This window comes from Ambystoma mexicanum, chromosome 9 (assembly GCF_040938575.1).
Source record: "Ambystoma mexicanum isolate Mex_15411 chromosome 9, UKY_AmexF1_1, whole genome shotgun sequence".
Taxonomy (NCBI): Eukaryota; Metazoa; Chordata; class Amphibia; order Caudata; family Ambystomatidae; genus Ambystoma; species Ambystoma mexicanum.
The window spans coordinates 984998473-985009133 of record NC_090931.1 but is presented as its reverse complement, the minus strand read 5'-3'; the positions used below and the strand labels follow the sequence as shown (position 1 = coordinate 985009133).

Genomic DNA, 10661 nt, shown 5'->3' with positions numbered 1-10661 from the left:
TGTTTGGCTAACGATCAAGAATGCCAAATTGAGAAGCAACTGCAAAGTACAAAAGGAGTCGAAGAGGATAAGCCATGTATGCAAGACATATTTTGATTAGATTAGGCAAAGGAGTAAACATTTGTGAGTGCCAAGTGTTAGACAATTAAAAGGGAAGAAAGCATATGGAAGACTGAGCAACAAAGTCTCCAGAATAGCACCCAGTATAATTGAATCAAATCACACCAAATAAAAGGATAGAATGGACAAATCTTGGTCTCTTCACACGTGGTGCAAGATAAAAAAAACAAGGTCTATTCATAACACTCCAGACGAAGATAGCCATGTCCCCTCACTCCCTTAAAAGTTCGAGAAAGGTGAACAATCAGCAAGGTCAACTACAAAAGAGGCCTTGGCTTAGGGCCTAACTGATGAGATGGTTGGACGTTGCTCCCCACACCTGGGTTTTGTTTTGCTTACATGGTGCTAACGAGCCGAATGTCCAAGGTTGGTAGAGGGTGCGAACCAATCAGGATGTCTTATGCAATGGTGTACCTTACAATGTTGCAGAAGCTAATGCGCTGCTGTTATTCTACTATTACGTAGTTGGAGGTTGTTCCTGGTGTGCCTACCAGATAAAGGGCAGCCAATAATGTTACCAACGCCGAAATAAGCTATAGGTGTATATGTTCCCCTAACCAATCCCTCCGCCCAATTGGTTTTTACTATTTTCAGACCTCTAATTTGGTATTTGCAGTCCGTTTTTAGCAGCCCCCAGCCCAATCTGCGCACCCTCGTGCATCCGTCCCCCAGCCCGCTTCCCTTCTGTGTTTCTCACCAACTCCCGTCCCACCCTCTGTCCCCGATTAGTTTAACTTGAGCACAGCGGCCCACTCAAGCCTTTGTTCTGATTTTTATAATCGGGCGAGTGCTGTGTGAAAGACCCTTCCAGGCCTCTAACTTGGTATGTGTAGTCTGTTTTTAGCGCCCCCCCAGCCCATCTGCGCACCCTCTTCCGTCCGTCCCCCAGCCTGCTCCCCTTCTGTGTTTCACAACACCCCCTGCCTCGCCCTCCATCCCCGATTGGCGCTCCATCCAGGCCATAACTGACCTTTCCAGGGCAGCGCTCTAACCGTGCTGCTAAGTGCCCCAAGGCAAAGGGTGGCTCCCACTGAGGCGGCTCCACATCATGTCTGCAGGTGTCAGCAGGGGAAGCCAGTGGCCAGCCATCAACTAGCTGCTACAAAGGTAGATGTAGCTGGGGTGGGAGTAGAGCAACCACCCTACCCAAAAGCCCTGCCACTATACAAACTAGCCTAGCACCGTGAATATTTGCCTGCCCCACACCTTTGTGAATGGTTCCGTTTCTCTTGAATCGCACCTAAAACTGCCAACTAAGATGGTACTGTGACTAACTTGTCTGTGTCACTCCCCTAGATTTCATCCGTTGCATTAACTCACATCTAGAAAGTGCCCCCATATAGTATTGTAACTTATTCTGCTTGTCTCACGCCCACATCTAGAGGGTTCCCACCGATACTTGTACTGTGAATTTTACTCTGCCTGTCCCACACTCAATTTGCACGGTGAGATAAGACTTATTAGTACCACACCGATTTATTAGTGCCCACTGGGATTTGTACTGTGAATTTTACTCCGCCTGTCCCACACTCTTAGAATGTGCACACTGTGATAAGACCGAGTTATTAGTACCACACACTTAGGAATTTGTCCTCGTTGCATTGTGTAGCATCTAGCGGGTGTCCACTGAGATTTATACAGAGAATTGTACTTTGCCTGTCCATAACACTTAGAAAATTGCTCTTGCTGCACTGTTTCGCTTCTATAGAGTGCCTCCGAGATAGCCCTTGTTGCACTGTTTCACATCTAGAGGGTGCACTCTGAGATTTGTATTGTGAATTTTACTTGGCCTGTCACACACTCTTAGAAACTGTCCTCACTGCACTCTCTCGCAACTAGAGGGTGCCCAGCAAGGCACCAGATCCTAGACATGGGTTGTACATCTAGAGCTCCCACATCTTCTAGTACTAGTTCTTCAATCCCTAGCTACCATCAAACCCCCGGATGGAGACCCCAGCTCACAAGAATCCCCCTCTCCAACCCGACGAGTGGCACAAATGCACCTTAATGAGCCCTTCACAATTATCTCAATAAAAACCCTTAGACTGTTTGAGTTGGTGTGTTCTTGAGGCCCATCTGCAACAAAAGGCAAAACTACTCTTTGTACAATGGCAGTATCCCCACTAATCTCCTTCCTCTGCACCCCCCCACCCCCCAAGAGGAAAACCAATACTGTTTAGTGTTTCTCAAACACATACCATCCACAATCAGAGATTGGAACCAGTCTCATCTATACAGCAGTTATGAATGAGCCCGGATATCAAGTAAAATGTGTGTCTGGTTACTGTAATGTAGAGGAGGAGCCACCGGAAGTTCCCGCCCCTAATTTGCCTATCTGTTGGGAACCAGAAATAATGACAACCGACACCTGTAATGATGCCTATAACACGAGCAGCCTTTGAAGCAAAGTATCCATTAAGGAAACCATTCTTTATGTACCCACGAAAAGCTGATAGCCTCTTGGGAAGGATCCCTGCAGAGCATGTGAAGACAGATGAAAGAAGAGATTGTGATATCACCGAAGAAAGGGACACACTTCAGAAGAGATGACGAGAGAAGGTGGATAGACCATATAGAATCTGATGACAAATTTAAGAATCAAGTAAACTTTCATATGCTGAATGCGTGTAAAGCACAGAAGAAAATGAAAACCCTTTTATAATTGTACAGATGCAGTAACACAAGTAGACCAAGTAATCATAAGGCTGGTTATATGTAGTAAATAGTGCAGGTGGTGCCACCAAGGTATGTATATGCATCGCAATCTGGAAGTTCCACATTGTACTTTAGCAAAATGAAAACCCTGTGAATAGAAGGACTTTAAGTGTGGCTTAGTAGAATAAGCCTGGCTGGAGATGGAAGGAGAATAGAGAAGGTTTGCCTGGCCCAGTGTCAAGGATTAGGGCAGCCAAGGAACTGGTTATCCATCATGGAACGATACAATGAACGAGAAGGCGAGAGCTGGGCTCCTATTAAGGTGCGGCAGAAGGACAATGAGTGCCAGGTTTTATTCATTAAATGGTATTAAATACTATGAAGGAGCTCAAAACGTGGTCTCCAGTCATGTGGTCAGATGAAAATAGACTTTGGGCAAGCTACACCGATACCAGAAGATAAAGTCATGCTCACACTCCCTTTTATTCCCAGGAGCAGTGATACTTGCAAGGCCAAGTTCAGAAGACTATTCTCATGGCAGACAGCTTGAGTGATGATAGATGATGGGCTAATTGGGTGGGAAGGCATAGTCAAGTCCGACCCACTGGCACCTGGGGTACCAGCTTGCATGCTGCTAACGGGTGGAATATTCCAGAAGGGTACAAGTGTGCCAACCAACTATAAAGGGCCACGTAGCAAAGAGCCCTATAGTTTAGAGATCCAATGGTACATGCATTTGATGACGCTCACAATGACTTGCACTAGGGTTGGGCAGAGTTGTCCACCTGACAGTAGAGTCACAATCGCAACACCAACCCCTATTGAAAGTATACTTAGATGTTCCCCTTTACCCAATCACAGTCCCACTTAAGTTTTTAGTTTGCCACGTAGCGTGACGTCAATGATGACAGGTTTTTAGTATATAAGTGTGTTTTTAAATGAAATATTCTGAGATCTTACTGCCAGACATCTGATGATGTCCTTTGTACTCCCCGTTTTAGATAATTGTTATTAAAAAGAGACCAAGACTTTGCCAACTTCCCGAGTCAGTTTTATTATTGATGTTCGAGTAAATTCTCTATCCCCATCCACCCTGTATTGTGTTACCTCGTTTTAAATTGACATCAGTATTAGCAAAAGCATAAAATATAGCAGAGTTCAATCTTTGCGGCATCTGGCACTAGAACAGGAGGACCAGCGGTGGAGAACTCTGCCTGGTGATGGTGCTTCATCTTGTGATTCAATCCAGCCAGCGGGTGTTTTTTTTTTTTGCATAAGACCCGGAAAGTGTTCTGCGTAGGCCATGAATGGGGCCCATGTGTTTCGGAAGGGGTTTAGATTGCCCATGCGAAGTGCTGTAATCTTTTCCGATGTGACAATGTCCCAGCACTTACCCCACCATAGCGGGATAGAGGGTCCTTCGGGGTGCTTCCAAAGTCGGGCCAGGGCAATCTTGGCTGCTGTTAATTGTGGGCACAGGCGGGTCATATTCCCCGATCGTGGCATGTCCCCGTCTCCAGTGTCCCCCAGCAGAATAATTCGGGGGTCCCAGGGAATGTAGAGGCCCGTAATTGTCTGGATGTGATTCAGCACTCCTCTCCATTAATGTGCTGCTTTCGGGCATTCCCAGAGAAGATGGAATAGCGATCCCTCTTGGAGACAGCCTCTCCAGCAGTTCGGTGAGGGGCTGGCGCCAGATTTGTACAGTTGGGTTGGCATGATATAATACCTGTAGCATACCTTATATCCTCCTTCCCTATTGGTAACACATTGGGTGCTTTTGTGAAGCCTTGTCCATATTCTGCTCCATGCCTCCGGTTCGGGGGGGCCCCAGGTCTCTCTCCCAATTCGCCATATATCTTTCCTTTGCCTCTGGGTTTGTCTTTTCCAGGAGTTTGTAGAGAGCAGATATCTTACCCCTCGGAGGGGAGGATATTAATGTGAGTTCCAGGGGCGTTCGGTCTCTAGAGCCACGCTCTTTGATGATGCGCTGAGAGATCCAGTGGCAGATTTGTGAGTAGCGGAATCTTTCCTCCTCGGGGATGTTGAACCTCATCTTGCAATCCTCGAACGATAGGGACCGGCCCCCCTCCAGGAAGTCTGAGATCCTATGGAGACCGCCCGCCTTCCACTTGGCGAAGCTGCAGTTGCAGAGGCCTGGGGAGAATCCCGGGTTATCCCAAATCGGAGTCAGAGGGCCCAATGAACTCATGATTCCCCCATTTCCTGGCCGCGGCTCTCCAGCTGTCCACCGTGTTGCACATTGCTGGTAGTGGATTCAGGGTGGGGGGAGCTTTCCAGGACTGGATATGTGGCAAGTCGGTCAGGGGTGGCTTGCACCATGCTTCCTCTAGTTGCAGCCAACATGGGCGATCCTCAGTGCGAGTCCAGGCGAAGGCGTGTGACAGTTGGCCTGCTCGCTTTATCTGGAGATATGCGAGACGCCCAGATGGTGACTCCGGGTCATTATTTTCTTTGCAATACAAGGTCTCTCCCCCAGCCCCCCCAAATAAACTTCATAATTTCCTGCTGCGAGGAGATGAGGTCCTCCTCTGGGATATGGGTTGGGGAGTGCTAGGCAGTGATACAGCACTCTGGGAAGCAAGTTCATTTTTACTGCACCTACTCAGCCCAGCCAGATCTCCTGCTTATTCCACTGCTTTAGGTCCACTCAGAGCTGTTTAAATTGTGGGAAGTTGTGTTTATAGATCAGGGCGCTGGCTCTAGGAATCCGGACCCCCAGGTATTCGAGTGGTGTTGGCCCATGGGATAGGGAGTTTGGGGCTAAGGATGTCTCTATGTCGCTTTGGTAAGTTGATCGGCAAGGCTGAGGACTTATTATAGTTCACTCTAAACCCGGAGACTGCCCCAAATGCCTCCAGTTCTTCTAGCAGGGACTGCAGCGATGTGTCCGGATCAGTGATGGTTAGGAGGACATCGTCCACATAGAGTGCAACTTTAAGCTCTATCCCGCCTACAGTGACACCCCCCTGATGCTCGGGTTTTGTCGGATCATCTCGGCGAACGGCTCCATAGACAGGGCGAACACCAGGGGGGATAGCGGGCAGCCTTGGCGGGTGCCTCTGGATATGGGGATAGCCTTAGATTTTGTACCGTTGATTTGAAGCTCTTTAGATGGGGTTGTGTAGTTTGCCATAATCCAGGTTATGAAGTTACGGCCCAGTCGCATGCTTGTTAGGGTGCTTCGAATGTAATCCCATTTTACTAGATCAAACGCTTTGTGCGCGTCGAGGGAGATAATCAGTAGTGCAGTCCCCATTCTATGCGCAGATTCAATAATGTTTAATGTTCATCTGACATCATCATGTGTCCTTCTACCCGGGATAATACCAGTTTGATCTTTATGTATCACCTCAAGGAGGATCCTACCCAGTCTAGCTGCTAGCACCTTGGAATAGATTTTCCCCTCAGTGTTCATTAATGTTATTGGCCTGTATGAGGCCGCCTGTTCGGGGTCCTTCCCTGGTTTCTGGAGTACGATAGTGGTTGATTCGGCCATAGATTGTTACTTTCTTGGTGGTCAGAAACAAATTAAATAGTAGTGTTAGTGGGGGGGGAGGGGGGGAATGACGCGTGCAAATGTTTTATAAAACTTGGTTGTCAGCCCATCTGGACCTGGGGCGGTGTTCTTTAGTGATTTTATGGCATTCAGGATCTTCCTCTGAGGAGATCGGGGCTTCTAAGGAGTTGAGGGGTAGTGACAGCTGGGGCGCGGAATTGTAGTAGGTAGTGTTTCTGCTTAGCCATTTCTTCCAGGGAGGAAGGCGGCCCTTGCATAATCGACCTGCAATGGCTCACTAAAATCTCCATTATGTCCAGAGTGGTGTATTTGTTTTTCCCCATCTGGCCCTTTGAGGGTTATATTATTCCTGCTGTATGTCTTCTGTAGTTTGTATGCTAGTATCCGGTTTGCCTTGTTTTTAGGATAGTAAAATTGCTTTGTATACGCCAAATCCTTTGCTGTGTGGTCGGCCCAGTGCAGCTCTAGAGCCCTTCTGGCCTTTTTTAATTCCCTGTCCGCCTTTCTGGAGTGATGGACCTTTAGTTCCTTTTCTAGTGTGGAGACCTTGGATTCCAGGGCCAGCGTGTGGAGCTTGGAGATTCTGAATTGCTCAGCGGCTGCGCTAATAAAGACTCCCCTTATTACTGGTTTCATAGCCTCCCACAATAACCCGATTGTGACTTCGGGGTTCATGTTCTCCTTGAAGTAATTAACCAAGACGTCTTCCGCCTCTCCCCTGATCACCTGGTCCAAAAGAAGGGAATCATTGAGCTTCCAGTATATAGGAGGTGGTTTAGGACCCCCCTGGATCGAAAGGTCCGCCGAGACTGTGGCGTGGTCAGATACCATGCGTGTGTGGATTTTCGATCTAGTTAAAGCAGGGGTTTAATGTACTAGTGGCTAACAAGAGGTCGATTCGGGAGTGTCCCCTGTGCGTGTTTGAATAGTAAGTGTAGTCGCGGCTCTCTGGGTTAGCCACTCTCCATATGTCCACTGTTCCCGACTCTCTTAACCTAGCTAGGGCCTGCCCCCGGACGGCGTCTAAGTTAGACGGAGGTAGGGATTTATCCCTTACGGGGTCCGGGACTGCGTTGAAGTCCCCCCCGATGAGAAGGTATCCCGTGGTGAAAGTTAACAGTGTTGGGAGTAGTTCTAATAGAAACTTAACCTGGTTTGTATTGGGGCACAGATCCCCGCGATTGTAATTGGCTGTTCGGCAATTCGTCCTCGCAGGAGGAGATATCTGCCTGCTGGGTCCTTTTTGACCGAGGGGTCCATCAAAGGGAAGTTATCGCTTAGTAGAATCGCCACCCCCCGTTTTTTCTCACCACTGGAGCTGAAAAAACCCTATTTGAAGCGCTTAAATTTGATTCGGTACTCATCAGCTGATAGTAATTCTCCAGGAAACTCACCTCCTATGTCCCCGTTTAGTGCCACTAGTCTATTCTCCACCGATTTACGCTTCCTAGGAGAGTTAAGACCCTGGATGTTCCAGGTCAAGATGCGGACATCTCTAACCTTGTCCGGGCCTATTGGTTATGGGAGATCGCCTGGTTTTTTGCGGATAGCGGTGTGCGGTAGAAGGGGGGCCTTGAGAGGGTTCCCGTGTGTGTCGATGTGCCGCAATTACTGATGTCTGTGTGTGAAGCTTTAACTGTTAACCGAGGCAACTGGGATTTGTTCCCAGGCCTCTTAACTACCCCCCCCTGACTCCCAGAAACTGTTGGGATGAGACCATAAAGCTCATGCGTGAGGTTGCTAGCCAACCCCGCCGTCATTAGTTACAGTTTGCAAATAATGGAGAGCATCTTCAAGGCCCAGGCAGCGGCGCGAGATGAATTGTTCCCTTTCCTGGGCTCAGGAAGAGTACAGTTGGAAATTAGTGTGGTATTATGCTCCTAGCTGCATATGTGGGAGTACATTTATGGGTGTTAGACCACCCCTCCCACACGGTAAGGAGAATAGGGCCCAGTGCAAGGGGTGCTCGTGCATCCTAAGGGTGTGCAGAGAGGTGTGGCACCAACCTTCTGCATCGGCTCCAGGCCGACTGCTGCAACCTGCCGAGTCAGCACGGGTCATGGCTTTTTTTCCGAGGGCCCTGGGGCTTGTGACCAAGGGCCGGCTGATGGCGACCCTGGGAACGTGTGTCTGGCTCGCAGTTGTCGATGGATCCTTTCCCCAGAAAACGATCCGCCTCTTTTGGGTTGCGGATCTGCCTGCGGGTTCCTTCCCATTCGAAGTTTAGGGCTGCTGGGTGGCTCCAACGATATTGCACTTTCCGTTCTTGCAGTCATTCCGTTAGGTTTCGGAGCGCCCTGCGTTTCTGGAGTTATACTTGCTAGGTCCTGGTATGGCGCGATGGTAGCTCCTCTAAAGGTAATTTGCTTCGAGGATCTAAACTCTCTCATCTCCTCCGTGACTCTAAAGTGGATTCGGGCGAGGACGTCCGGTGGGGAAGTTGACGCTCGTCTTGGTGCTGTGCGGTGGACTATCAATTTCTAGGGGGGCGCTGTCCGGAAGTGTCATTATAAACCTGAACAGGTCTTTGGTGAAGCCCTCGAGCTCAGCGTTGGTCATTGTGGTGGGGATCCTGCAGATACGGATGTTGTTACGGCGGGACCGATTCTCTGTCCTCCTGCTTGGTTTCGACTGCATTGCATCTGGCCGCCAAGGCCGCTATTCTGTTTAGACCACGCTCCAGTTCAAATGTGTTGTCACATAGGCTGTTCTCAACCTCCTCGGTGTGTTTTTCCACTTCCTCTACTCTTCTGTCCAGCGAGGCGATCTTCTTGGTGATCTCCTCTGTGCCCTTCTGGATCTCTTTGGTAAGCGCCAGTAGATCTTTTAGATCTGATTTGGTAGCAAATTGGTCAGCCTGCAGTTCATCGGTTGTGTGGGTGCCCCCAGGTGTTGCACTCGCTGCTTGGTCAGGCTTTCCTGCTTTACTCTGGTTGCAGTTGATCATTGCCTCGATGTCCGCTTGTTTTGCCGCTTTGCTGCTTTTCGCCATAGTGCCGCCAGTTGGAGGGTGGCGCCGTGACAAGGCTTCCCCCGTGGGCTCAGAGCTCTGAGTCGACTCAGCCAGGCGTATGCCTGGGTGCTGCTAGGTGTGCCCCACGCAGAGGGGCACTCGCTCTCACCCCCTTAGTGCTGCTACGGCTGGCCCGGTGTGAGGAGTGGGGGCTGCTGTGTGTTTTGGATCTGTTCGGCTTTTGCCTGGTGTGGGTGCTGTTCACAGTGCACGCTGACTGGCCTCTGCGGCTCCTTGTCAGGAGCGGTTTCTAGTGGAGGTTGCTTGCGTTGTATGTTGCTACTTGGTGCTGTGGGTTAGCGTTGTTGGGGTGCCCCCGGTGAGGTCTTCATCTGTGGCGCTGCCAGTGTGGCTCCGCAGCGCACCAGTCTTTTGGTACCCCAATTTCTTGCCGGTCCCGCCGGGTGTGGGCTTCTGTTCCTCTGACCCAAATGCAGGTAGGTTGTGCAGGGGCCCCGTGCCTCGGGTTCAGTTGAGAAATGGTGCTACGTCGCAGTCCTGTTCACCCGAACTGGGACATGCCGCCAGCCAACACTCCCGGGCACGCTACAGGAGCTCGGAGCCTGGAGCCGGGGTCACGGATGTGGGGGGGTTCCTCAGTCCCCCCCTTTGGCAGTGCAGAGTTTAATCCTGAGGATGACGTGGTTTTGGTGGCGCCGGAAAGAGTTCCAAACATAGAGCCACCTTGGACAAAGGTAGCTCACTGGCCAAAGGCTGGAGTATTGATCTGCCCAAAGATGGTCCCGCCCGCGCTGGTGCCGGTGGAGGGCTGTCCAAAAGAGGAGACTGCACTGCTTGCGCTAGGGGAAGCCCCAAAAAGGCTGCTGCTGCCTGACACTACCGTAGATACAGGCTGTCCAAACGCTGGTACTGCCCCAAATGCAGACTGTCCAAAGGAGAAGCTGTGTGTTGAGCTGCTAGCTGGTTGCCCAAAGGATGGAGTTTGGCCAAAGGATGGCTGGGTAAATCCACCAGTCGCTACACTGCCAAACACAGGAACTCCGAATGCAGATTCAGTGGTGGCTGGGGTTGTGGCAGTGGTATTTGCTGTAATTGTGTTGGCAGGTGCCTGTCCAAAGACAGCGGGTGCTGTATTGGCTGTCGCTTGTCCAAAAACTGGCGCTACCATTGACCTAGTTGCAGGGGTATCCAAGGAGGGAGTGCTCAAATCCGATGTAGGCATGAAGACGCTGGGTACTGGGCAGCCAGTGCCCGGCCGCGGCCCCTCCGGGCGTGTGGAAATGCCCACTCAGGTGGGGAGCCCAGGCCAAACCTCCAGAAGTGCCCCCACCCCCGGCGTGGCGTGCTCAGAAGTCCTCCACGGCCTGCCCT

At 50.3% G+C, this 10661-nt stretch overlaps 1 protein-coding gene across 3 annotated transcripts in view; it reads right to left on the bottom strand.

Moving 5' to 3' along the window:
- Positions 1 to 10661, bottom strand: part of ITGA6 (integrin subunit alpha 6) — a 328225-nt gene that overhangs the window by 41118 nt on the left and 276446 nt on the right. The gene's annotated exons all lie outside the window — the stretch shown is intronic.